The sequence below is a fragment of the Salvelinus alpinus genome, chromosome 38 (genome assembly GCF_045679555.1).
Source record: "Salvelinus alpinus chromosome 38, SLU_Salpinus.1, whole genome shotgun sequence".
Lineage (NCBI taxonomy): Eukaryota > Metazoa > Chordata > Actinopteri > Salmoniformes > Salmonidae > Salvelinus > Salvelinus alpinus.
Window position 1 is genome coordinate 8,493,982 of NC_092123.1, and position 27,297 is coordinate 8,521,278.

Genomic DNA, 27,297 nt, shown 5'->3' on the forward strand with positions numbered 1-27,297 from the left:
TAGCTGTCCATTGGTTTTTGTTACATTTAATAAACTAAAAAATCCCTAAAAGGGATTTTTTTGTTTTTAAAAATGTGTGAATGTGTTTGCCACTGGAATGAATGCAAACAGATACATTTCTACAAAAACATGATTTTGAAATAGGGCTGTAAGAGTTAATCAGTTAACTTCTTGTAATTTTTGTGCACATTTATTTTTTGCGGGATTAATTTCATGGTCTGAAATCATCCAAAATACAAATTGACATTGAGGTTAAAAAAAGTGTGCGTTTATCAATTTACTCTTGCTAACCATTACTTTGGACAAAATCAAGACATCAATTTTCTTTCTATCCTTTTTATATTAAAACATTTTTTAAATGACAGTTCAATTTGACAAATTCTGAATTTGCGATTAATCGTGATCAATCACAGCAAATCCTGCAATTAACTCAATAAAATGTTAAATGTTTGACAGACCTTTTTTTAATTGAACAGTCTGAGATGGAGACCTGGGTTCTAATCCCACCGGTTACAAAAGCAGTGAAATGTTAGGAAACCACATGTCTGAGTCATGTGACAAATCCATATGAGACTTCACACATGTCTGAAAACCACATGTCTGACTCATGTGAATTGTTTTTTATATATTTTTTACAAGTGATATTTTTCACGTGATTTGTTCAAACGTCTGTTCATTTATGTGTCCAAAAACGTTCTGCTTCACCCCTCCCATACCTCTTCTCTCCCTAACTCATTAATTAAGCATAAAACAAACTACGCTCTGGAAAATGTTATTGGTAGGAGGTTGAGTTTGTGTTTTTCTAGATGATTTCAGCTGAGCTCAGAGAACAATCCACCCAATCCCGAACAATCCTCTGATCATATCATATGCACTCTATCCAATGACCTGACAGGACTGTTGGACGGGTAGGTGAAAGAGTTGACGACGTGACTCTGAGCTGAGAATAAATCAATTCCTCTCTCTCTCTCTCTCTCTCTCACATTTACTCCTAAAGGGGTTGACCTGTTGCACCCTCTATAACCACTGTGATTATATTTTGACCCTGCTGTTTGTCTATGAATGCTAAAACATCTTGAAGAATGATCTGTCATAAATGGCCATGTACTCTTACAATCTCCACCTGGCACAGCCAAAAGAGACTTGCCACCCCTCAGAGCCTGGTTCCTCTCTAGGTTTCTACCTAGGTTTGTGCCGTTCTAGGGAGTTTTTCCTAGTCACCATGCTTCTACATCTGGATTACTTCCTCTTTGGGGTTTTAGGCTGGGTTTCTATATAAACCCTTTGTAACAACTCCTAATGCAAAAAGGGCTTCATAAATACATTTTATTGATTTATTGATTCACTGCAGAGTCTAGCAATGGGATAAATTCTGTCCATCTAGATTAATTCAGACCGGAGAGCAAATTGAAAACATTTGCCTTGATTATAAAACCTACACCTCTGTATCCTGCCAACTTCATTAACTAGGGAAGATCATTCTTAAAGGGCATCGGCCAGAGCCAAAGCCCCAGACACATACGATGTAAATATCCTCTGGGGATGGGTAGGTGTACTGTGCGCATACACACACACACACACACACACACACACACACACACACACACACACACACACACACACACACACACACACACACACACACACACACACACACACACACACACACACACACACACACACACACACACACACACACACACACACACACACACACACACACACACACACACACGCACACACACTATGAGCCTTGGTCAAAAGTAGTGTACTACATAGGGAATAGGATGCCATTTTGGATTCATGCAATGATATTCTCTCAGCACTCTGTCAAACTGCTCATTTAGTAACGATATGCTCACTGCTCCGTGTTTATTTGATGACCCCACTCGATGGTGTGGTGTTTGATTTCTCCAATATATTAGTATATTCCAAGATGTTATCTCGTTTGTTATGCTGTTGGTGTGTCGATGACGTGGACGCCGTTTAAGGCAGCCCCGCGCATATCTCTGATTCAGAGGGGTTAAATGCGAAAGACACATTTTGGTTGAATGCATTCAGTTGTACAACTGACTAGGTACCCCCTTTCCCTAGTGTGAGGCTCAGACAGCTATTCCATGTCTTTGACTGATCTCACCTGAGACAGAGCGCTAACAGCGGTGTCGTCAATTAAAACTGAACGCACAGGAAGCGTCTGTTTGCTGCCCATTATTAGTTCTCCCAGGTATTACTGTGTTGTAATGAATGTCAAATGACCTCCACCATTGAATGCACAGAGTCTCTGCAGAATGTCAACGTGTGCAGTAAGAGGGGGATGTATTTTTACAGTAAATGTGCATTAGGTTACATTAACGTGAATGTGTTGTCACCTCCTGAGCTGGACTTATGTCTGAACGGATCTAGCGATTTTACACACAGTTATTTTTACTTTGTGTGTGTGTGTGGGGGGGGGGGGGGGGGTTTGTTCTACTGAGCTAACATATGGATTCTTTTTTTTTAAGATGGCCATACATTAGATCATTTAGCTATTTGATTTACAATATTGGTACCCCTTTAGCTATCACCAAAAAATATAAAATAATTATTTGATAAAATATTGAATTTGGTCTTTACTATAGCCCATAGAAACATATTGAATAACACATTCATAAATGGCAAAAGAGAAAGTAAAAATTTGTATCATAACGAATAAGGATTTGATGCGTCTGTCCTATATCTAGAAGATATAAGAAAGCTCAGGAAATATTTCTGTTTTTTAAAAAACATTTTTAACTCCTTATTTTTGTTGGCACAAAACTTCCTCAAAACGTCCAATCATTTGTATGGGTTACCTTCAGACGAGTCCCATGGGGCTTGTAGGTGTCGTAGAGCAAAATGGACCATCGTTTTCGTGAGAGTCTCATCTTTCCACAGAGTGGTCATATTATACCGAACAAAAATATAAATACAACATGTAACGTGTTGTTTCCATGTTCCATGAGCTGAAATAAAACATCCCAGAAATTGTCCATATGCTCAAAAAGCTTATTTCTCTCAAATTTGTTAACATCTCTGTTAGTGAGCATTTCTCCTTTGCCAAGATAATCCATCAGCCTGACAGGTGTGGCATAACAAGAAGCTGATTAAAGAACATGATCATTACACAGGTGCACCTTGTGCTAGGGGTTGTCCTGGGGACAATAAAAGGCCGCTCTAAAATGTGTCGTTTTTTCGCGCAACACAATGCAACAGATGTCTGCTGTTGCCAGAGAACTGAATGTTAATTTCACTACCATAAGCCGACTCTAACGTTGTTTTAGAGAATTCTGCAGTACTTTCAACCGGCCTCACAAACGCACACCACGTGTACTGAGATGCAAAACACCAGATATCGCAAGCTTAAATTGAAGGATTTTGATGGGGATTTTTTTAATTTTGCATTTATGATTCCCCCTCAACGACATGTTCTCATGGTTATGTAGGAGACAGACAGATGTGGGAAGCAGTGTAGTCTATCTGGGCAGTATACACTGTAAATACATGTACTCAACTCATGGCAGTTGTTACATCAAATGATGCTAGTCATTGTTTGGTTAACATATCCACATGCTGTATGTTTGATAGCATAACAGCAATTGCACTTGTACAAAAAGGATACAGTGCCAGGGTAGATTGGTTGAGCAGACCAACACTTCCATGGTGTTGGTCAATTAGTGCTTGGGTATCTATTTTGTGGGCCATTTGTTCTATCTAGTACCATGGGAACCAGAAGAGCATGGATTGGACTTCAAAGGAGCTTTTCTCTTGGCTCACTCCACAGCCAGCCCAGAGAGCTGCCATCCCACTCAGTGTGTGTTACAGTAAACACATATGATAGATTGGTGTTCATCTAGTCCAGTAACAGTAGAATCCAATGAACAGGCATTTTTATTAAATAGTACAAGTGCTATTGCTGTTTTGCTTTCAAACCTACAGCATGTTGATATGATCATCAAAAGTTGACTAGCTATCTTGGTGTGTGTGGGGGGGGGGGGGGGGGGAATACATGTGGGATGCATGCCAGCAAAGCCACTACTCAACAAAACACTAAACAATACATTAATTACACTATACTGTGCTCACAAACTGTTAAGGCCCCAACATCAGTCCCAACACCTTACCACTGCTACACCTGGCTTTCAGCGGAGCATTGTCTGGCAGCGAAACAGTTCATTCAGCCTCATTTACTGCCTTTTGAAAAAACATAGCTGATATGGCGAACTTGCTTTTAAACAAATGTGGTTTCTACTGACAATTGAGATGTACAAACTACGGCATAAGGGGACGAGCTGGCTTGGGGACGAGCTGGCGTCACCACCAAACGGAACGCCAGCGCTCCCCGATGTTTCATATGATGGCTGCTGCATCCTGTAAGAACCGACGCCGGAGTAGAGAAGCAGGTGCGGGGAGTTGACATTTAATGAGGAATAGACAGAGAACAAGACGGAAGCAGCGTCAGCATACGGGTATACAAGGACAAATGCCAATTAATGCAGCAGCGGGGAACAGAGATGGGGAGGTAATAAACAGGCGATTGAGTCCAGGTGGGTCCAATAAAACGCTGATGCGCGTGACGAGGAAAGGCAGGTGTGCGTACTGATGGTGGAAGGAGTGCATAATGCTGGGGAGCCTGGCGCCTTCGCCCACCAGGGAGGGAGAACGGGACACTTATTATCCATTTATTTAGATACCCCTCTAGTGGTGTGGGGGCTGTGCTTTGGCAAAGTGGGTGGGGTTATATCCTGCCTGTTTGGCGCTGTCCGGGGGTATCGTCGGACGGGGCCACAGTGTCTCCTGCCCCCTCCTGTCTCAGCCTCCAGTATTTCTACGGCAATAGTTTATGTGTCGTGGGGCTAGGGTCAGTCTGTTAAATCTGGAGTATTTCTCCAGTCTTATCCGGTGTCCTGTGTGAATTTAAGTATGCTCTCTCTAATTCTCTCTCTCTTTTTCTCTCTCTTTCTCTCTCTCTCTCCCTCTCCCTCTCCCTCTCCCTCTCCCTCTCTCTCTCTCTCTCTCTCTCTCTCTCTCTCTCTCTCTCTCTCTCTCTCTCTCTCTCTCTCTCTCTCTCTCTCTCTCTCTCTCTCTCTCTCTCTCTCTTTCTTTCTCTCAGAGCCCTAGGAGCCCTCAGGACTACCTGGCCCGATGACTCCTTGCTGTGGCCGTGCTGCTGCTCCAGTTTCAACTCTTCTGCCTGCGGCTATGGAACCCTGACCTGTTCACTGGGCGTGCTGTTTTCAACTCTCTAGAGACAGCAGATGCGATAGAGATACTCTGAATGATTGGCTATGAAAAGCCAACTGACATTTACTCCTGAGGTGCTGACCTGTTGCACCCTCTACAACCACTGTGATTATTATTATCTGACCCTGCTGGTCATCTATGAACATTTGAACATCTTGGTCATGTTCCGTTATAATCTCCACCCGGCACAGCCAGAAGAGGACTGGCCACCCTCATAGGTTTCTTCCTAGGTTCCGGCCTTTCTAGGGAGTTTTTCCTAGCCACCGTGCTTCTACACCTGCATTGCTTGCTGTTTGGGGTTTTAGGCTGGGTTTCTGTACAGCACTTTGTGACATCAGTTGATGTAAGAAGTAGTTTCGTTGGTGGAGTTTAAACACTTGATCAATGTATATATCATAGAAGAGTGTAATTGTTTTTAGGCCAGCTGTTTTTAGTCAAGACGTTTGTGTTTTTAATGTAAAATGTTTTTGTTGTGCTGTATGTGTGTTTATAGTTTTGTTTAATGTTGTGTTAGTTTAGGTAAGTTGTTTTGTCTGAAACGTTGTTCCCTCTGCTGCTATTGGACCAGGTCTCTCTTGGAAAAGAGATTTTGTTTCTCAATGAGAAAAAACCTGTATAAATAAAGGTCAAATCAAATTTAAAAATTAAAAAGAAGGGCTTTCCAGGTCCTGGGAGCGGGCAGCGGAGAGGTCCGAGGCTTCTTCCGAGCCCACAGGAAGACATCCCGGGGCAGGCTGTGCCGACTTCAGGCAATGGGCCTGGCAGAACAGGCTCCAGCCCACAATAGTACCAGCAGTCCAGTTGATAAGGGGATTGTGGCACTGGAGCCAAGAAAACCCCAATACCACGGGAACCCGAGGAGACTTGATGTGCATAAACTGTATAGACTCACTGTGGTTACCGGACACACGCAGGTGGATAGGAGTAGTATTGTGGGTAACCCTGCCTACAGAGAGCCCGTCCAGGGGACTGGAGAGGGGCTGAGTGGGGATGCCCAGCTCAGACATCAGGGTGGCGTCCATGAAACTCTCGTCGACTCCAGAGAACCCGGAGAGATTTAGACTGGTCGCCCCACAGCAGGATGGCATGGAGAGGGGTGCGTGTAAGGGGAGAAGAAAAACTCTCCATATGGCCCACCAGAGTATTCGTACCTACTGATGAGCCTGGTCTATTTAAAGGACAGGTAGACACATAATGACCGGCAGTTCTACAATACAGACAACTCTGGGTGTTAACTTTGGGAAAGGCGTGACGCTAGCGGGACACCTCGACAACATCCGGTGAAATTGCAGAGCGCGAAATTCAAACTACAGTATTATAAATATTTAACTTTCATAAAATCACAAGTGTAATACATCAAAATACAGCTTCCCTTCTTGTTAATCCAGCCGCAGATTTCAAAAAGGCTTTACGGTGAAAGCAAACCATGCGATTATCTGAGGACAGCGCCCCGCATACAAAACCATTGAAAACATATTTCAACCAGGCAGGTGCGACACGAAAGTCAGAAATAGCGATAGAATAAAAGCCTTACCTTTGATGATCTTCTTCTGTTGGCACTCCAAAAGGTCCCAGTTACATCACAAATTGTCCTTTTGTTCGATAATGTCCTTCTTTATATCCATAAAATCTCAGTTTAGCTGGGGCGCTTCAGTCAATAATCTACCCAGTTTCCCTCCATCAAAATGCATACAAAATAAATCCCAAACGTTACTAATAAACCTTTCAAAACAAGTCAAACAACATTTATAATATGCAAATAAATTATAAAATTTAAGTCGGAGAATCGTTATTGCGCTCTCTTCCATGCGCTTGGAAACACTACAGCCAAAATGGGAGCCACCTAGAAAAACTACAATTTCTGCGTCATTTTTCCAAAAACCAGCCTGAAACGCTTTCTAAAGACTGTTGACATTTAGTGGAAGCCCTAGGAATTGCAATCTGGGAGGACTTCGCCTTATAATAAAAGTGATAGCCATTGAAAATAGTGGTAAGCTGAATTTCTTTTGGGGGGGATGATTTTTCCTCTGGGTTTCGCCTGCCATATCAGTTGTGTTATATTCACAGACATCATTTTAACAGTGTTAGAAACTTTGGAGTGTTTTCTATCCAAATCTACCAATTATATGCATATCCTAGCTTCTGGGCCTGAGTAACAGGCAGTTTACTTTGGGAACGCTTTTCATCCGGACGTCAAAATACTGCCCCCTATCCCAAACAAAAATGACTTTATGCCCAACCTTGGCACTATGACTTTCCTTATTATTGCCACAATGTTATGGTCACTACAGCCAGTGGGACCTGATATTGCTCTGGAGTAAAGCTCTTCAGCATTAGTGAAGAGATGATCAATACACTACTGGTATGCACTCTAGTTGGTTGAGGGATAACCTGGTTCGAATTACAGTCATTAGTCACAGTTAGAAGCTTCCTCTTGAGAGGACAGCTAGTTGCTAACCAGTCAATGTTTAGGTCACCCAGAAAATAGACCTCTCTGTTAACATCATCACACATTATCCAGCATTGCACATATACCGTATTATCCAAATACTGACTGTTAGCACTTGGTGGCCTATAGCAGCACCCCAAAAATAGGCTTTAGATGAGGCAGGTGAACTTGAAACCACAACCCTTCAAAAACATTTGACATGATATCCTCTCTAAGCTTTACAGGAATATGGCTCTGAACATATATACAGCAACACCTCCCCCATATCCCACGTTAGCAAGTTATTGATTTCATTAACTTTATTACTAAGGCTACATCTATTAATATGGGTTATTCTTAGCCCTTTCCTGGGTAGATTATTGGACAACAAATCAATGAAATAAAAATGAAGACATTTTTTGGCTAATAGAGTTAGTCAATCAGATACTTGTCAGTTGGTGTGTGTGTGTGTGATGTTGGGTTGAAGCTACTGACCAGGAAGCTTGCCTCTCTCACTCATCCCAGGCTTTTAGGAAGGAGGGTGGACAATGAGCTTGTCATAGCAGACGTAAGCAATGTCCCTGTGTTCTCTGGCATCTTTCATAGCTGTTGTTTCTGCCTCTGGCACACAGCTTCAGAGAAATCCTTGTTGAGGAAGATGTTGGTTCCTCTCAAGTTCTTGGCTCTCTTCGGAACAGCCATCTCTTCCAATGGAATGACTGAAATATTCTGCTTTTACAAAAATGTTATGCTGTTTTCAAATGAAACACAGTCCCTTGCTCTTGTTAAAGCTTTAGACCTTTTAACCAGGGGTCATATGTCATAGTGCTTGGCTCTCAGAATCAAGGTGACAGCAAAAAGTAAAGTACAGCCTCAATATCGGAGTATTACATTGGATCTATCACTTGGAGACAATACGGTTTGGAGTCTACTGTTGCTATGGAGTTCTGCATGGAGATCCATCATACAGTCGATAGCCTTCTGACAGGGAGATGAAACGGTAGGAGAGAGCAGTTACGATAAATTTTTTCTTTTCTTTTTTATCCTCTGTCTCTGAGAAAAGTACACGTTACTGTACCTTCCATATCTAAGTTATGCTCCCCACAGTCCACTGACTTGACAGATGCTTTCTTTCTTGATCGGCAATTTTTCAACTCCAGCCTGCGAGGAAGGAAGCCCGTCGTTTGTAGCTGTTGCGACTGTAACAGCTAAGGGGATCCAAATAATAAATACATTGCTCTCCTCTGCTTTCTATAAAGTTGTTTGGCTTAATGTATCCTGAAATCTAAGTTCTGTTGTCTGCTATTGTGTATTTGTTTCCCAGTGAGTAACCTACCCAACGTTGTCTACAACTCTTTCCAGAAGACAACAACCAAAAACTTGACACCCTCTAACAAAGTGCCAGATATGGTAGTGAATGTACAACCAAGTAGAGTCTGAGTCAGTGCTGCTCACATTCCACATTCCAGGGAGCTGAAGTTAGGTGACTTGGGCATAACTTCTGTTAGCTGGAGGAAGGCCTTAACCTCAGACAGTTATGGTAGGCTGTACTAAAAGACATGCTCTAGGACTTTGGTGAGTAGTACACCAAGTATTTCTTAAACCTCCCGCTTTGGGCTGGATGTTTCAATGTGTGGTTCATACATCCCTAATCTATGAACAGAAGTACTGTTTTACCTCAATTTGCCACAAAATCCCTAGTTTGAAAGCAATGATTTTCTGGAAGCTGTGCTGCGCCATTTTCACTACATTTTAACCCCAAGCTGGCCAGCCCGTAGCAATTCGAGTTTAACCAATGAGCTTCAGCTCCTCGCCATATGAATGACAGTTAGCAAGATGCACATGATGCACCCACAGCAGAGCGAGAGAGAAAGCAATAACATGCTGGACATTTCTGCACATAGAGTGCCTTCAGAAAGTTTTCACACCCCTTGACTTTTTCTACATTTTGTTGTGTTACAGCCTGAATTTAAAATTGATTAAACTGAGATTTTGTGTCACTGGCCTACACAAAATACTCCCTAATGTCAAAGTTTTTTAAAACAAATGTATTGAAATTGAAAAGCTGAAATGTCTTGAGTCAATAAGGATTCAACCACTTTGTTATGGCAAGCCTAAATAAGTTCAGGAGTAAAAATGTGCTCAACAAGTCACATAATAAGTTGCATAGACTCACTGTGTGCAATAATAATAGTGTTTAATATGATTTTTGAATCACTACCTCATCTCTGTACCCCACTCATACAATTATATGTAAGGTTCCTCAGTTGAGCAGTGAATTTCAAACACAGATTCAACCACAAACACCAGAAAGGTTTTCCAATGCCTCAAAAAGAAGGGCACCTATTGGTAGATGCGTGAAAAAAAGAAGAACAAAGACATTGAATATCCCTTTGAGCAAGCTGAAGTTATTAATTACACACTGCATGGTGTATAAATACACCCGGTCACTACAAAGATACAGGTGTCCTTAGTAACTCAGTTGCCGGAGAGGAAGGAAACTACTCAGGGATTTCACCATGAGGCCAATGGTGACTTTAAAACTGTTACACAGTTTAATGGCTGTGATAGGAGAAAACTGAGGATGGATCAACAACATTGTAGTTACTCCACAATACTAATCAAAATTACAGAGTGAAAAGAAGGAAAAATCCAAAACGTGCATCCTGTTTTCAACAAGGGTAATACTGCAAAATATGTGTCAAAGAAATGCACTTTTTGTCCTGAATACAAAGCGTTAAGTTTGGGGCAAATCACACACAACACATCACTGAGTACCACTCTTTATATTTTCAAGCATGGTGGTGGCTGCATCATGTTATGTTTATGCTTGTCATCGGCAAGGACTAGGAATAAAAATGGAATAAAAATAAATGGAATAGAGCTAAGCACAGGCAAAATACTAGAGGAAAACCTTATTTAGTCTGCTTTCCAACAGACACTGGGAGACAAATTCCCCTTTCAGCAGGACAATAACCTAAAACACAAGGCCAAATATAAACTGGAATTGCTTACCAAGACAGCATTGAATGTTCCTGTTACGGTTTTGACTTAAATTGGCTTGAAAATCTATGCCAAGACTTGAAAATGGCTGTCTAGCAGTGATCAACAATCAACTTGACAGAGCTTGAAGAATTTCTGAAATAATAATGTGATAAATATTGTATAATCCAGGTGTACAAAGCTCTTAGAGACTCACCCAGAAAGACTCACAGTTATAATCGCTGCCAAAGGTTCTTCCTACATGTATTTGAATCATGGGTGTGAATACTTACGGAAATAAGTTTTATTTTTGACATTATTTGGTATTGTGATTTAATCCATTTTAAATTCAGGCTGCAACACAACAACATGTTGAATAAGCCAAGGGGTGTGAGTACTTTCTGAAGGCACTGTATGTGATGTAGCAGGCAATTTTAAGGGGACAGCTTTTTGCTTGTGAGCGCTACTTTCACTACCCTATAATGAATTGAAATCAATAGGGATTATCAACCACCAAAACCACACAAGATTCCAAAGAGAAAATTATATTAGTCTTTCTATCTCTCTCTACCTCTCTCTTCTCGCCTCATAGGAACAATGCGTTATTATAAAGTTGATACACAAAAATAGTTACACAGCATTAACGATATTAGGATCAATGATGACATTGAGCATAACGTTGTAACTTATTTATAGCTCTAATCATCATCATTACAGACTCAGAGCCTGTACAATTAAATGTTGATTCATTCGTTTAGCCTCCGTTTCCAGTCTCCTCCCCGTCGATGACGTCACCAATCTCTTAGAGCAGAGCGCTTTTTACAGAACGAGCACTCATCTAAGGGAGCTGGAAAAGAGCAACGTCCGAAGCCCTTTCCCGAAGTTTCCGATACGTTTTGGAATCCGGTCAACATTTTGATTAGGTGTTCACAAACCCTGGTGAGGTATGTCAAGCTTCTAAACTATTTTACATTTCGTTAAACGAGAGAGATGTCAAGATACAGTAGGCCTATTTATGATAACCGATTAAATGATGAAGCACACAAGTCATCGTTATTGGGTTTCCAATACTTTCTGAAGTCATGCCTTACTTGTCGTATCCGTTACATAATGTATAAATGGTTGTAATAATGCGCAATTAATTTAAAAGTCTTTACCATAGCCCTGAATAGTCTTTTCTGAAACTCTCTTTGTTGAATGTGGCAAACAGCGGTAACTGACACTTCATACCACACCGTTGACCATGTGTAGCCCACTACCACAAGAGCTGTTGCTATGAAACAATATGGGGTTTCCTGTAATGTTTGGAGTGTTACCAAATAATACATTTTCACCAGAAGCATCATGCCGAGTGGCGCAGCGGTCTAAGGAACTGCATCTCAGTGCTAGAGGCGTCGCTACAGACCCTGGTTCGATTCCAGGCTGTATCACAACTGGCTAACTCCCATAGGTTTTTGCACAATTGGGTCAGTGTCCTCCAGGTTAAGGTTGGGCCGGGGTAGGCTGTCACTGTAAATAATAATTTATTATTAACTGACTTGCCTAGTTAAATAAATGAAATAAGAAAATCAACATCACCTTTATACTATAACATAGTATAAAAATATAGAACTATAGAAACCATCATCATCATCATACTCTTCTTTCTCTTGTTACCTATTCTCCTCTTCCTCCATTCTTTATTAGCAAATCATATATCATGTCTGTTGTCATAATGAAGGGATATGCTCCTAAATATCACACATTCAATTCAAGGAGAAATAGAAAGTAATGAATGATGCGATTTACCATGTTGTAACATTCATTAACCTTTTACTGCAGTGGGCTAAATCAGGGTCACACAGAGTGATTCTTGGTAGTATTAAACAAATCTACTTTGAAACAAAAGTACACACCTCACACACATGGTTATAGTTTGCATCCCAATATTGCACTTTATATACATCACAGAAGACGGAAATATAACAAAATGGTTTGACAGATTTCCGGGTGTTTAAAAAAAGTCTGTTTATTAATTATGGAATTCTGAAAAATATGAATAACACTAGTCATTCGACTGAGGAAAAGGGTTACGCTATTGGAGTCTTTCAAATTTGATACCGTTTTTTCCCCCAAAATGGTTTTGAAGCCAGGCCATTTGTCCTCAGTATTATTTTGGTAATTACATATTCATAGTGTGTGTGTGTGTGTGTGTGTGTTTGTGTGTGTGTGTGTGTGTGTGTGTGTGTGGCAACAGAACAGCATTGTTGTTAGTATTGGGAGGCCCTTATTGCCTTTCTCCCAGACTGCATTAGAAGTGGATCAGGGCTTGGGACTGAGACGGGGACGTGGGTAGCGGCCTGCCTGGGTAGTGAGGGGATTTTAGGCTTATCAGATGACCTTATCCACCAGGGTGCGTCCCAAATGGCACCATATTCCCAATATAGTGCACTACTTTTGACTCTGCACTTTATAGGGAATAGGGTGTCATTTGGGACACAAACCAAAGGCTCAGGACGTGTTGGAGAACATGCAGCTCTCACTCACATTTGACATGCCCCTCACGCCTACCCTTTACTGTTGTCACTCAACATTGTGGGCCTTTGACTCAAATGAATGTATCAGACTATGTCATAGGCCGGTCCTTCCCAAGCATAGTTATTATTCATTCAATGAAATACCTTGCACCCCATGGTTTCAAAGCGATCCAGAATCTATGTTGTTAAACCCGTGATGGGTGCAAAAAGAAATGATCATAATAACATAGTAACTACACCTTTCATGACTCTCGTGACTTTATTAAAGGCAGTTGAATGCAGCTTAGCTCTGCCGTCTTGCTGTGTGACATCAGACAGACACCATTTCATTTCCTGGCTGAGATGATTTAAACCAGAGGGTTGGGGGATTCTACGTTACAGCAGGAATGTGGGCTGAGAGGTGCTCTACTGTAGTAGACCGGAGACCTGCCTGTAGTTGGTCTGTTTCCCATCAGAGAAGCATCTCCTCTTGTCTTGCTCTCGTCTCGTCTCGTCCTCCGCTCTTCTTCTCTCCTTTACTGCATCTCTTCCTTCCTGTTTTCTTCTCTTCTTCTCTTCCTCTTCTTAATTAATGGGGGGAGACATAGGAAAAAGAGGGCTTTGGTTTCAGAAGTAAGACAGAAAAAGCTTAATATCGTTTTTCTACTGGTACAGGGCACATTGCTGTCTTTGATCAAATAAAGGAAACTTTACGACAGTGTGACCAGGATAGGAGAGGTGTATACTTTTGGGAGGGGACTGGAACTGTACTGTGTATTTCACTGTTTGTTCGCACTGGTGAGGAGGAGCCATAACCTACAGTCAGTCACCTAACAGTCTACTAACTGAGTTTAAGCTGTCTGATGTGTTGAGGGTCAAACACACAAAAGTTAGGCAGTACACATGGGTTAAGGACGGTGATGGTAAGGTCAGTGTAGCAAGGCTAACCATGCTGTATGTATCTGACCACTACAGTGGTAGAATTATGCAGTGTGCCATTACTCCTATGGGTTTTACAGATCAGCATTTTGTCACTTTGAGACATTAAAGGTCAGATGCAGCCGTTTTTTTTTCTCAATATCAAATAATTTCCGGGTAACAATTAAGTACCTTACTGTAATTGTTTCAATTAAAATGGTCAGATAGAAACTCTTACACTAAAAGGGCATTGTCATAATTTTCACAAATTCCACACTAACCTCATAGTGTGGACATACAGTATATATACTGTATATATATATAGTAGTAGTCAAAAACATGATTTTTCTGTTTTATATATATATACACTGCTCAAAAAAATAAAGGGAACACTTATTCAACACAATGTAACTCCAAGTCAATCACACTTCTGTGAAATCAAACTGTCCACTTAGGAAGCAACACTGATTGACAATAAATTTCACATGCTGTTGTGCAAATGGAATAGACAAAAGGTGGAAATTATAGGCAATTAGCAAGACACCCCCAATAAAGGAATGGTTCTGCAGGTGGTGACCACAGACCACTTGCACATATCACATTTACATAAGTATTCAGACCATTCAGACCATTTACTTAAGTTGGATGTGGAGTGTCACTGCACAGTTATTTTCATGTCTGTCCAGAGATGTTCGATTGCGTTCAAGTCCTGGCTCTGGCTGGGCCACTCAAGGACATTCAGAGACTTGTACCGAAGCCACTCTTGTGTTGTCTTGGCACGTGCTTAGGGTCGTTGTCCTGTTGGAAGGTGAACTTTCACCCCAGTCTGATGTCCTAAGCGCTCTGGAGCAGGTTTTCATCAAGGATCTCTCTGTACTTTGCTCTGTTCATCTTTCCCTAGATCCTGACTGGTCTCCCAGTCGGGCTGTCATGCCTTTTACTAAGGAGTGGCTTCCGTCTGGCCACTCTACCATAATGGCCTGATTGGTGGAGTGCTGTAGAGTTGGTTGTCCTAATGGAAGGTTCTTCCATCTCCACAGAGGAACTCTGGAGCTCTGTCAGACTGACCATCGGGTTCTTGGTCACCTACCTGATCAACAAGGCCCTTCTCCCCAGATTTCTCAGTTTGGCTGTGCGGCCAACTCTAGGAAGAGTCTTGCTGGTTCCAAATGTCTTCCATTTAAGAATCATGGAGGCCACTGTGTTCTTGGGGGCCTTCATTGCTGCAGAAATGTTTTGGTACCCTTCCCCAGATATTCCCCAGACAAGTTTGTTCCAAGGTGGCTTAGCAGTTCAGACGTCTTTTTCTGTTCCGTATTGTCGTGTCCTGTATATATATATATTTACACCTTTCTTCGCATATCTTTTATTTATTTTATTATCCAAGAACTCAACTACAAAAGCTTTCCTGCAAAAGCTTTCCTGCAACCCGCTTCACCAATTACAAAAAGTATTATTTACCTCAATCTGAAAATCCATCGTGGAAGCTAGCCAGGGGCTAATTCAGAAGCTAGCCTGAAAGCTAACCAGAAGCTACTCCGATAGCTAGCCAGAAGCTAATCTGTAGCTGCCCCGAAATTAGCCGGTTTGCTGGCTAGCGTTGGTGTTTCAGCTGCCCACGTTTAGTGGTCATCAGCTATTCCTTTAGCTCGATAATCTACCGGCACTTTTGTGCAACGCGACTCGGACCGGAGCATTCCGGGACTCTTTTTCTCTCAGTTTCCCCGGATTCCAGCCGCAGGCTCTGGACACTTGCACCTTGATTTCGCAGCTAGCTAGCTGCAAACCGTGTGACTATTGGCTTACGTCGACCCCGGAGCAAACTCAAATCATTCTGGAGCTAGCCAGCTGAGGAGTTCCATCACCATCCGGACCCGTTTCTTTTGTTGCTGCTGCAGATACGGAACCCCACCGGGCCTTCACGACTGACTGCCGCGACTGACTGCCGACGTTATCTGCCCGAGGGATTTATCGAACTGGCACCTCCGTCCCGACGTTACCTGAACGCTCATCTGAGGCCCGCTAATCGTTAGCTGTCTTATCGGCTGCTATTTGAACAAGTATATCGGACAACTATTATTATTATTATTATTTATTTATTTTATTTTTTCCTTGGGTCACTATATCTATTTTGCCAATTTGGATTGATCCCCTCTACCACACGGAACCCCACTACACGGAACCCCACTAACCTACCGACGGAAATGCACGAGGTATCTACAAACAGACCTCCATCCTATGCTGCTACCGATAGCCATATACCCGGCCAGCTGTCTGGATCGCCACGACCCCAACCAACCTCTACTCACTGGACCCTTATTGATCACTCGATTAGCATGCCTCTCCTTAATGTAAATATGCCTTGTCCATTGCTGTTCTGGTTAGTGTTTATTGGCTTATTTCACTGTAGAGATTCTAGCCCTGCTCTCTATACCATATCCAACCTCTCAGTTCCACCACCCACATATGCGATGACATCACCTGGTTTCAATGATGTTTCTAGAGACAATATCTCTCTCATCATCACTCAATACCTAGGTTTACCTCCACTGTATTCACATCCTACCATACCTTTGTCTGTACATTATTCCTTTAAACTATTTTATCGCCCCCAGAAACCTCCTTTTACTCTCTGCTCTAGTAGCTCTAGGCGACCAATTCTCATAGCTTTTAGCCGTACCCTTATCCTACTCCTCCTCTGTTCCTCTGGTGATGTAGAGGTGAATCCAGGCCCTGCAGTACCTGGCTCCACTCCTATTCCCCAGGCGCTCTCTTTTGATGACTTCTGTAACCGTAATAGCCTTGGCTTCATGCATGTTAACATTAGAAGCCTCCTCCCTAAGTTTGTTTTGTTCACTGCTTTAGCACACTCTGCCAACCCGGATGTTTTAGCCGTGTCTGAATCCTGGCTTAGAAAGACCACCAAAAATTCAGACATTTTCATCCCCAATTACAAGATTTTCAGACAAGATAGAACGGCCAAAGGGGGCGGTGTTGCAATCTACTGCAAAGACTGCCTGCAGAGTTCTGTTATACTATCCAGGTCTGTTCCCAAACAATTTGAACTTCTACTTTTAAAAATCCACCTCTCTAAAAACAAGTCTCTCACCGTTGCCGCCTGCTATAGACCACCCTCTGCCCCCAGCTGTGCTCTGGACACTATATGTGAACTGATTGCCCCCCATCTATCTTCAGAGCTCGTGCTGCTAGGCGACCTAAATTTGAACATGCTCAACACCCCAGCCACCCTACAATCTAAGCTTGATGCCCTCAATCTCACACAAATTATCAATGAACCTACCAGGTACCACCCCAATTCCGTAAACACGGGTACCCTCATAGATATCATCCTAACAAACTTGCCCTCCAAATACACCTCTGCTGTTTTCAACCAAGATCTCAGCGATCACTGCCTCATTGCCTGCATCCGTAATGGGTCAGCGGTCAAACGACCTCCACTCATCACTGTCAAACGCTCCCTGAAACACTTCAGCGAGCAGGCCTTTCTAATCGACCTGGCCGGGGTATCCTGGAAGGATATTGATCTCATCCCGTCAGTAGAGGATGCCTGGTCATTTTTTAAAAATGCCTTCCTCACCATCTTGAATAAGCATGCCCCATTCAAGAAATTTAGAACCAGGAACAGATATAGCCCTTGGTTCTCTCCTGACCTGACTGCCCTTAACCAACAGAAAAACATCCTATGGCGTTCTGCATTAGCATCGAACAGCCCCCGTGATATGCAACTTTTCAGGGAAGCCAGAAACCAATATACACAGGCAGTTAGAACAGCCAAGGCTAGCTTTTTCAAGCAGAAATTTGCTTCCTGCAACACAAATTCAAAAAAGTTCTGGGACACCGTAAAGTCCATGGAGAATAAGAACACCTCCTCCCAGCTTCCAACCGCTCTGAAGATAGGAAACACTGTCACCACCGACAAATCCACTATAATTGAGAATTTCAATAAGCATTTTTCTACGGCTGGCCATGCTTTCCACCTGGCTACCCCTACCCCGGACAACAGCACTGCCCTCCCCTCTGCTACTCGCCCAAGCCTTCCCCATTTCTCTTTCTCCCAAATACAGTCAGCTGATGTTCTAAATGAGCTGCAAAATCTGGACCCTTACAAATCAGCCGGGCTAGATAATCTGGACCCTTTCTTTCTAAAACTATCTGCTGAAATTGTTGCCACCCCTATTACTAGCCTCTTCAACCTCTCTTTCGTGTCGTCTGAGATCCCCAAAGATTGGAAAGCAGCTGCGGTTATCCCCCTCTTCAAAGGGGGGGACACCCTTGACCCTAACTGCTACAGACCTATATCTATCCTACCCTGCCTTTCTAAGGTCTTCGAAAGCCAAGTCAACAAACAGATTACCGACCATTTCGAATCCCACCACACCTTCTCCGCTATGCAATCTGGTTTCAGAGCTGGTCATGGGTGCACCTCAGCCACGCTCAAGGTCATAAACGATATCGTAACCGCCATCGATAGGAAACAATACTGTGCAGCCGTATTCATTGACCTGGCCAAGGCCTTTGACTCTGTCAATCACCACATCCTCATTGGCAGACTCGACAGCCTTGGTTTCTCTAATGATTGCCTCGCCTGGTTCACCAACTACTTCTCTGATCGAGTTCAGTGTGTCAAATCGGAGGGTCTGTTGTCCGGGCCTCTGGCAGTCTCTATGGGGGTGCCACAGGGTTCAATTCTTGGACCGACTCTCTTCTCTGTTTACATCAATGATGTCGCTCTTGCTGCTGGTGATTCTCTGATCCACCTCTACGCAGACGACACTATTCTGTATACTTCTGGCCCTTCTTTTGACACTGTGTTAACAACCCTCCAGGCGAGCTTCAATGCCATACAACTCTCCTTCCGTGGCCTCCAACTGCTCTTAAATACAAGTAAAACCAAATGCATGCTCTTCAACCGATCGCTGCCTGCTCCTGCCCGCCTGTCCAACATCACTACTTTGGACGGCTCTGACTTAGAATATGTGGACAACTACAAATACCTAGGTGTCTGGTTAGACTGTAAACTCTCCTTCCAGACTCACATCAAACATCTCCAATCCAAAGTCAAATCTAGAATTGGCTTCCTATTCCGCAACAAAGCATCCTTTACTCATGCTGCCAAACATACCCTTGTAAAACTGACCATCCTACCAATCCTCGACTTCGGTGATGTCATCTATAAAGTCATTTACAAAATAGCCTCCAAAACCCTACTCAATAAATTGGATGCAGTCTATCACAGTGCCATCCGTTTTGTCACCAAAGCCCCATATACTACCCACCACTGCGACCTGTACACTCTCGTTGGCTGGCCCTCGCTTCATACTCGTCGCCAAACCCACTGGTTCCAGGTCATCTACAAGACCCTGCTAGGTAAAGTCCCCCCTTATCTCAGCTCGCTGGTCACCATAGCAGCACCTACCTGGAGCACGCGCTCCAGCAGGTATATCTCTCTAGTCACCCCCAAAACCAATTCTTCCTTTGGACGCCTCTCCTTCCAGTTCTCTGCTGCCAATGACTGGAACGAACTACAAAAATCTCTGAAACTGGAAACACCTATCTCCCTCACTAGCTTTAAGCACCAGCTGTCAGAGCAGCTCATAGATTACTGCACCTGTACATAACCCATCTACAATTTAGCCCAAACAACTACCTCTTTACCTACTGTATTTATTTATTTATTTATTTTGCTCCTTTGCACCCCATTATTTCTGTCTCTACTTTGCACTTTCTTCCACTGCAAACCAACCATTCCAGTGTTTTTTTAGTTTTTATTTTACTTGCTGTGTTGTACTCACTTCGCCTCCATGGCCTTTTATATTTTTATTTATTTATACATATATTTGTTTGCCTTCACCTCCCTTATCTCACCTCACTTGCTCACATTGTATATAGACTTATTTTTTTTCACTGTATTATTGACTATATGTTTGTTTTACTCCATGTGTAACTATGTGTTGTTGTATGTGTCGAACTGCTTTGCTTTATCTTGGCCAGGTCGCAATTGTAAATGAGAACGTGTTCTCAATTTGCCTACCTGGTTAAATAAAGGTTAAATAAATAAATAAAAAAAATGTGCTCAGATATGTGCTCTACGGACGATTCCTTCAACCTCTTGGCTTGGTTTTTGCTCTGACATGCACTGTCAACTGTGGGACCTTTTATAGACAGGTGTGGACTTTCCAAATCATGTCCAATCAATTGAATTTACCACAGGTGGACTCCAATCAAGTTGTAGAAACATCTCAAGGACGATCAATGGAAACAGGATGCACCTGAATTTCGAGTCTCATAGAACAGGGTCTGAATACTTTTTTGTTTTTAATACATTTGCTAAAATGTCTAAAAAGCAGTTTTCACTTCGTCATTATATTATTTTATATTTATTTTGTGTAGATTGATGAGAATTTTTTTAATGAGATTAATTTTAGAATAAGGCTGTAACAATTTTTTTGGGGGGAAAAGTCAAGGGGTCTGAATACTTCCGAATGCACTGTATACATCTCTTTATACTATGGCAGTGTTGAATACTTGTTTCTGATTGGCTTGAAGGCAAGGGCATTCTAGAGAGTGGATTATTTCCCTGTAACACACTGTATATCATAACGGGAGAATTCAATGGCTATAGTTAATTGTTAAATGTTCTATGTTTGCGCTGCTTTTGAAAGCAAAAGTAGATTGGAAAACATCATTGGCATTGTTGAAATCGATTTCCATATTAGCAAGGTAGTTTGGTTAGCAAAACTAGCAAGTCTATTTGTTTCGTTACCAAAACAAATACTGTAGCTATCTAGTAAACTTGCAAGCTATTTCAGTGGATGTTGAATACATTTGTACCCGCAAATTAACACATTTTTAGCATTCCTTGGAAAATAATGCAACTCCCTTGCACATCGTGGAAAATACCTTCCACGTCGGTTCTTAATTTCCATATAGCGCATAGCCCCTCGTTGATTTACCCTTACGTGTGTATGTAAACAGGAACTGAGAGCACTTGAGCAGGATATTAACTCTATTGCGCTAAAACTGCTCACTCAGAATGACCCTGGTCTGGACAGAGTTTTGCAAGAGAAAATACATAAACTGGGGTTATTCCTATATGAGAGGGTGAAAGGGGCCTTGGTCAGGTCTCGTTTAATACTCTCAGGGAAATGGTATGACAAATTATCCTAGCGCGTAAAAATAAATATAGTAGGGAGTTTGACCTCCTAATAAAGGTGATTTTAACATTCAAATGATCTTCCTCTTCTCCTCTTCACTTTTTCTCCTGCCATCTCAGAGCTGTGAAGAGCAAACGGTGTCATAGTCCTCAAAAGCCTCAATCCAGCCTCCCCATTAAAGGTTGCAGGTAGCCTAGCGGTTAGAGCGTTTGGCTGGTAACTGAAAGGTAGCTAGTTTGAATGCCCAAGGTGAAAAATCTGTTGATGTGCCCTTGAGCAATGCACTTAATCCTAATTTCTTCAGGGGCGCTGCTGATAATGGCTGACTGTCACGATCGTCGTATGAGAGAGACCAAGGTGCAGAGTGGTATGCGTACATTCTCTTTAATGAATGAACACTGAACAAAAACAACAAAATCAACTAACAAAATGTGAAGCTATACAAATAGTGCAGACAGGCAACTAAACATAGACAAGATCCCACAACACAAATGAGGAAAATGGCTACCTAAATATGATCCCCAATCAGAGACAACGATAAACAGCTGTCTCTGATTGGGATCCATATCAGGCCAACATAGACATACAAAAACCCCTAGACATACAAAAACTAGAGTACCCACCCTAGTCACACCCTGACCTAACCAAAATATATAGAAAAACAGAGATATCTAAGGTCAGGGCGTGACAGTACCCCCCCCCCCCCAAAGGTGCGGACTCCCGGGCGCAAACCTGAACCTATAGGGGAGGGTCCGGGTGGGCATCTACCCTCGGTGGTGGCTCCGGTTCGGGGCGTAGTCCCCGCTCCCTACACTGATCCCTCCGCTTCTGTGGAACCGGACCGTGGATCATCGCCGGAGGTTCAGAACTGGGAACCACCGCTGGAGGCTCTGGACTGCAGCTCGTCGCTGGTGGCCCCGGACTGGAGAACGTCGCTGGAGAACCCGGACTGGGGACCGTCGCTGGTGGCTCCGGACTGGGGACCTTCGCTGGAGGCTCCGGACTGGGGACCGTCGCTGGAGGCTCCGGACTGGGGACCGTCGCTGGAGGTTCCGGACTGTGGATGCGCACTGGAGATCTGATGCGTGGGACCGGTACAGGTGGCACCGGGCTGATGACACGCACCTCAGGGCGAGTGCGGAGAGGAGGCACAGGACGTACTGGACTGTGGAGGCGCACTGGAGACCTGATGCGTGGGACCGGTACAGGTGGCACCGGGCTGATGACACGCACCTCAGGGCGAGTGCGGGGAGGAGGCACAGGACGTACTGGACTGTGGAGGCGCACTGGAGACCTGATGCGTGGGACCGGTACAGGTGGCACCGGGCTGATGACACGCACCTCAGGGCGAGTGCGAAGAGAAGGCACAGGACGTACTGGACTGTGGAGGCGTACTGGAGGTCTAGAGCGCAGAGCTGGCACAACCCTTCCTGACTGGATGCTCACTCCAGCCCGGCAAGTGCGGGAAGCTAGCACAGGACGCACTGGGCTGTGAAGGCGCACTGGAGACCTGATGCGTGGGACCGGTACAGGTGGCACCGGGCTGATGACACGCACCTCAGCACGCCCGCTCTGCAGCGCTCTCAATGACAGCACCTCTCTCCGGAATCTTGCGTCGAGCTCCTCATTCGAATCCCTGACTGGCTCTGATTCACTCCTCGGCTCCGCCGACTGCTCCATGTTCCCCCCCCAAAAAAAAAGTTTATTGGGGTTGCCTCTAGTGCTTGCTCCGTTGAGCTATCTCCTCGTATCGTCGCCGTTCCGCTTTCGCTGCCTCTATCTCCTCCTTAGAACGGCGATACTCCCCGGCCTGCGTCCAGGGTCCTTTTCCATCCAGGATCTCCTCCCAAGTCCACTCCTCCTGTACACACAGCTTGGTCCATTTTTGGCGGGATCTTCTGTCATGATCGTCGTATGAGAGAGACCAAGGTGCAGCGTGGTATGCGTACATTCTCTTTAATGAATGAACACTGAACAAAAACAACAAAATCAACTAACGAAACGTGAAGCTATACAAATAGTGCAGACAGGCAACTAAACATAGACAAGATCCCACAACACAAATGAGGAAAATGGCTACCTAAATATGATCCCCAATCAGAGACAACGATAAACAGCTGTCTCTGATTGGGAACCATATCAGGCCACCCTAGACATACAAAACTAGAGTACCCACCCTAGTCACACCCTGACCTAACCAACATATATAGAAAAACAGAGATATCTAAGGTCAGGGAGTGATACTGACCCTGGCTGTGACCCCACTCTCAGGGGGAGTTGAGATATGCACATTTCCATTTTACAGGTGTATAATACACACTTGTACATGTGTGAAACAGGACCAATATATATTAGTATTAATAGGGCTGGGAATTGCTAGGGACCTCACAATATGATATTAACACGATACTTTTGTGCTGACTTCGATATGTATTGCGATTCTATATGTATTGTGATTCGATTCTATAATTTTATTGTGATTTGATGTTCCAAACATATGTCTGCTGAAGAGGGACAAGAGAGAGCCATGAGAAAACACATTTTGATCTGTCATGGAAATAAAAGTGCTGGAAACAAATGGTCTTCCTGTTTAAAAAGAAGATGGGGAACAAGCTATGAATTAAAAAATTTTGGGTGCAGGACTGGTACAGCCAGCTAGCGCAAAAATTGTCCAAACAATACCACACGATATAAATAATATCCCCATATGTAACTGCATAGATTTTTCCCCCATCACAAATTATTAGTTACCAAGCTATAGCCAAATAACCTCTAAATAGGGGTTATTTGTTTGGAAGGGAAGGGGCACAAACAGCCATTCATTTCTATTACCCGTTACTGTCTCATTGAAGTTTCCTCGGAAGCTTGTCTCCCTTCTCTGCTAGCTTGTCTGGTGCAGTACAGTATAGAGGTCGACCGATTAAACGGAATGGCCGATTAATTAGGTCCGATTTCAAGTTTTCATAACAATCGGTAATCAGCATTTTTGGACACCGATCATGGCCGATTACATTGCACTCCACGAGGAGACTGCGTGGCAGGCTGACAACCTGTTATGCGAGTGCAGCAAGGAGCCAAGGTAAGGTGCTAGCTAGCATTAAACTTATCTTATAAAAAACAATCAATCTTAACATAATCACTAGTTAACTACACATGGTTGATGATATTACTAATTGATCTAGCTTGTCCTGCGTTGCATATAATCGATGCGGGTGCCTGTTAATTTATCATTGAATCATAGCCTACGTCGCCAAATGGGTGATTTAACAAGCGCATTCGCGAAAAAAGCCCTGTCGTTGCACCAATGTCAGTCGATACACAAGTATATATTTTTAAACCTGCATATTTAGTTAATATTGCCTGCTAACATGAATTTCTTTTAACTGGGGAAATTGTGTCACTTCTCTTGCGTTCTGTGCAACAGAGTCAGTGTATATGCAGCAGTTTGGGCCGCCTGACTCGTTGCGAACTGTGTGAAGACTATTTCTTCCTAACAAAAGCAGCCAACTAAGCCAAACGGGGGATGATTGAACAAAAGCACATTTGCGAAAAAAGCATAACCTAACCATAATATATTGCACCTAACCATAAACATCAATGCCTTTCTTAAAATCAAGAAGTATATTTTATTAAACCTGCATATTTAGTTTAAAAAAATCCAGGTTAGCAGGCAATATTAAACTGGGGAAATTGTGTCACTTCTCTTGCGTTCATTGCACTCAGAGTCAGGGTATATGCAACAGTTTGGGCCGCCTGGCTCGTTGCCAACTAATTTGCCAGAATTTTACGAAATTATGACATAACATTGAAGGTTGTGCAATGTAACAGGACTATTTAGACTTATGGATGCCACCCATTAGATAAAATACGGAACGGTTCCGTATTTCACTGAAAGAATAAACGTTTTGTTTTCGAAATGATAGTTTCCGGATTTGACCATATTAATGACCTAAGGCTTGTATTTCTGTGTGTTATTATGTTATAATTAAGTATATGATTTGATATTTGATAGAACAGTCTGACTGAGCGGTGGTAGGCAGCAGCAGGCTCGTAAGCATTAAATCAAACAGCACTTTCGTGCGTTAGCCAGCAGCTCTTCGCTGTGCTACAAGCATTGAGCTGTTTATGACTTCAAGCCTATCAACTCCCGAGCTAGTTAGCGGGGTGCGCGCTAATAGTGTTTCAATCGGTGACGTCACTCGCTCTGAGACCTTGAAGTAGTTGTTGCTCTGCAAGGGCCACTGCTTTTGTGGAGCGATGGGTAACGATGCTTCGAGGGTAGCTGTTGTCGATGTGTTCCTGGTTCGAGCCCAGGTAGGGGTGAGGAGAGGGACGGAAGCTATACTGTTACACTGGCAATACTAAAGTGCCTATAAGAACATCCAATAGTCAAAGGTATATGAAATACATAGGGAGAAATAGTCCTATAATTCCTATAATAACTACACCCTAAAACTTCTTACCTGGGAATATTGAAGACTCATGTTAAAAGGAACCACCAGCTTTCATATGTTCTCATGTTCTGAGTAAGGAACTTAAACGTTAGCATTTTTACATGGCACATATTGCATTTTTATTTTCTTCTCCAACACTTTGTTTTTGCATTATTTAAACCAAATTGAACATGTTTGATTATTTATTTGAGGCTAAATTGATTTTATTGATATATTATATTAAGTTAAACTAAAAGTGTTCATTCAGTATTGTTGTAATTGTCATTATTACAAATAAATAAATACATTTTAAAATTCGGCCGATTAATCGGTATCGGCTTTTTTGGTCCTCCAATAATCGGTATCGGTGTTGAAAAATCATAATCGGTCGACCTCTAGTACAGTATAATGATGAGGTTTCAGTCTCTGTCATGCTGGCTGGGTCACTCACCAGTCAACCTCTCTTTAACCCTGCTCCCACTCAGAGGCTGGCATCATATTAACGAGGCCTGGCTGTGCCAGAGGACTGTACTAAAATATGGAGGAACAAGGGCAATGAGAGTATGTGATCAATCACAATGTGGGCCATTTCCACACACACGAAGCATACACATACACGAGAGCATACAAACACATTGTGGTTCACATCAATTTTAGAAGTCACATACCCGACAGGGGGAGAATATTGGGCGAGCAACCATACACATCTCAAAATATTGGAACAAAAGTACCTCCAAAATTGGTTTTGTTCATCTGGTGGTTTTGGTAATGCTGGAAGCCTTTTTCCCTCAGGAGCTAGCTAAGCTAGAGCTAGCTAAGCTAAGGCTGAAAAATAACATTGTTTTCCAACTTTCCATTTCATAATTAATGGTTGGGCTAAACACAAGTACCTTGCTTACTAATCCTTTTGATAAAACACCTAGCACCTCTGATATGAGGAGCGACATTAAATGCAGAGTTAGGGTAGAATTAATTTATATTTATCTAATGTATTCTCGTGAGATATAGGCCTAGCCCTAGCTATTACAGCCTGCATATACACACATATTCTCTCTCTCTCTCTCTCTCTCTCTCTCTCTCTCTCTCTCTCTCTCTCTCTCTCTCTCTCTCTCTCTCTCTCTCTCTCTCTCTCTCTCTCTCTCTCTCTCTCTCTCTCTCTCTCTCTCTCTCTCTCTCTCTCTCTCTCTCTCTCTCTCTCTCTCTCTCTCTCTCTCTCTCTCTCTCTCTCTCTCAGTGAAACAGTCTGAAGCCCATTAGTGTCAGAAAGCTCCACTTAGTTCCATTAGCTGAGAAATAACTTCAGTTTAATTATGATGTTGTGTCACTGTGTTGGAAATTAATTTAATAATCAGCGTTTGAGCTTCCCGGAAGGCTGCTTTCTTTAAGAGCTCATTTATCCTTCCCTCGCCTAAGGCATGACTTCAATATCAGGCTCCTATAGTTCTCTTGTTAGTTGTTTCTAGCGAGATAATGGATGCTTTAACACCAATTAATGAATGAACTAATGCTAATGAATGCAAATTATTTCGCGGTTGACTACCATACCCATGTCTTCTTGTGCAGAGATCTTCTCCACACCAAAGTGGATACCAATAACATAGTACTGT

At 42.9% G+C, this 27,297-nt stretch overlaps 1 protein-coding gene across 2 annotated transcripts in view; it reads left to right on the forward strand.

Annotated features, from left to right (window-relative positions):
* Window positions 1–11,495: 11,495 nt before the first annotated feature.
* Window positions 11,496–27,297, forward strand: part of LOC139566183 (SH3 domain-binding protein 4-A-like) — a 38,240-nt gene continuing 22,438 nt past the window's right edge. The window contains exon 1 of one of the 2 annotated variants that reach the window (XM_071387189.1): window positions 11,496–11,613. The gene's annotated coding sequence lies outside the window, so the exon portion shown is untranslated. The remainder of the gene's footprint in view (window positions 11,614–27,297) is intronic. The other variant, XM_071387190.1, reaches the window with a different exon arrangement.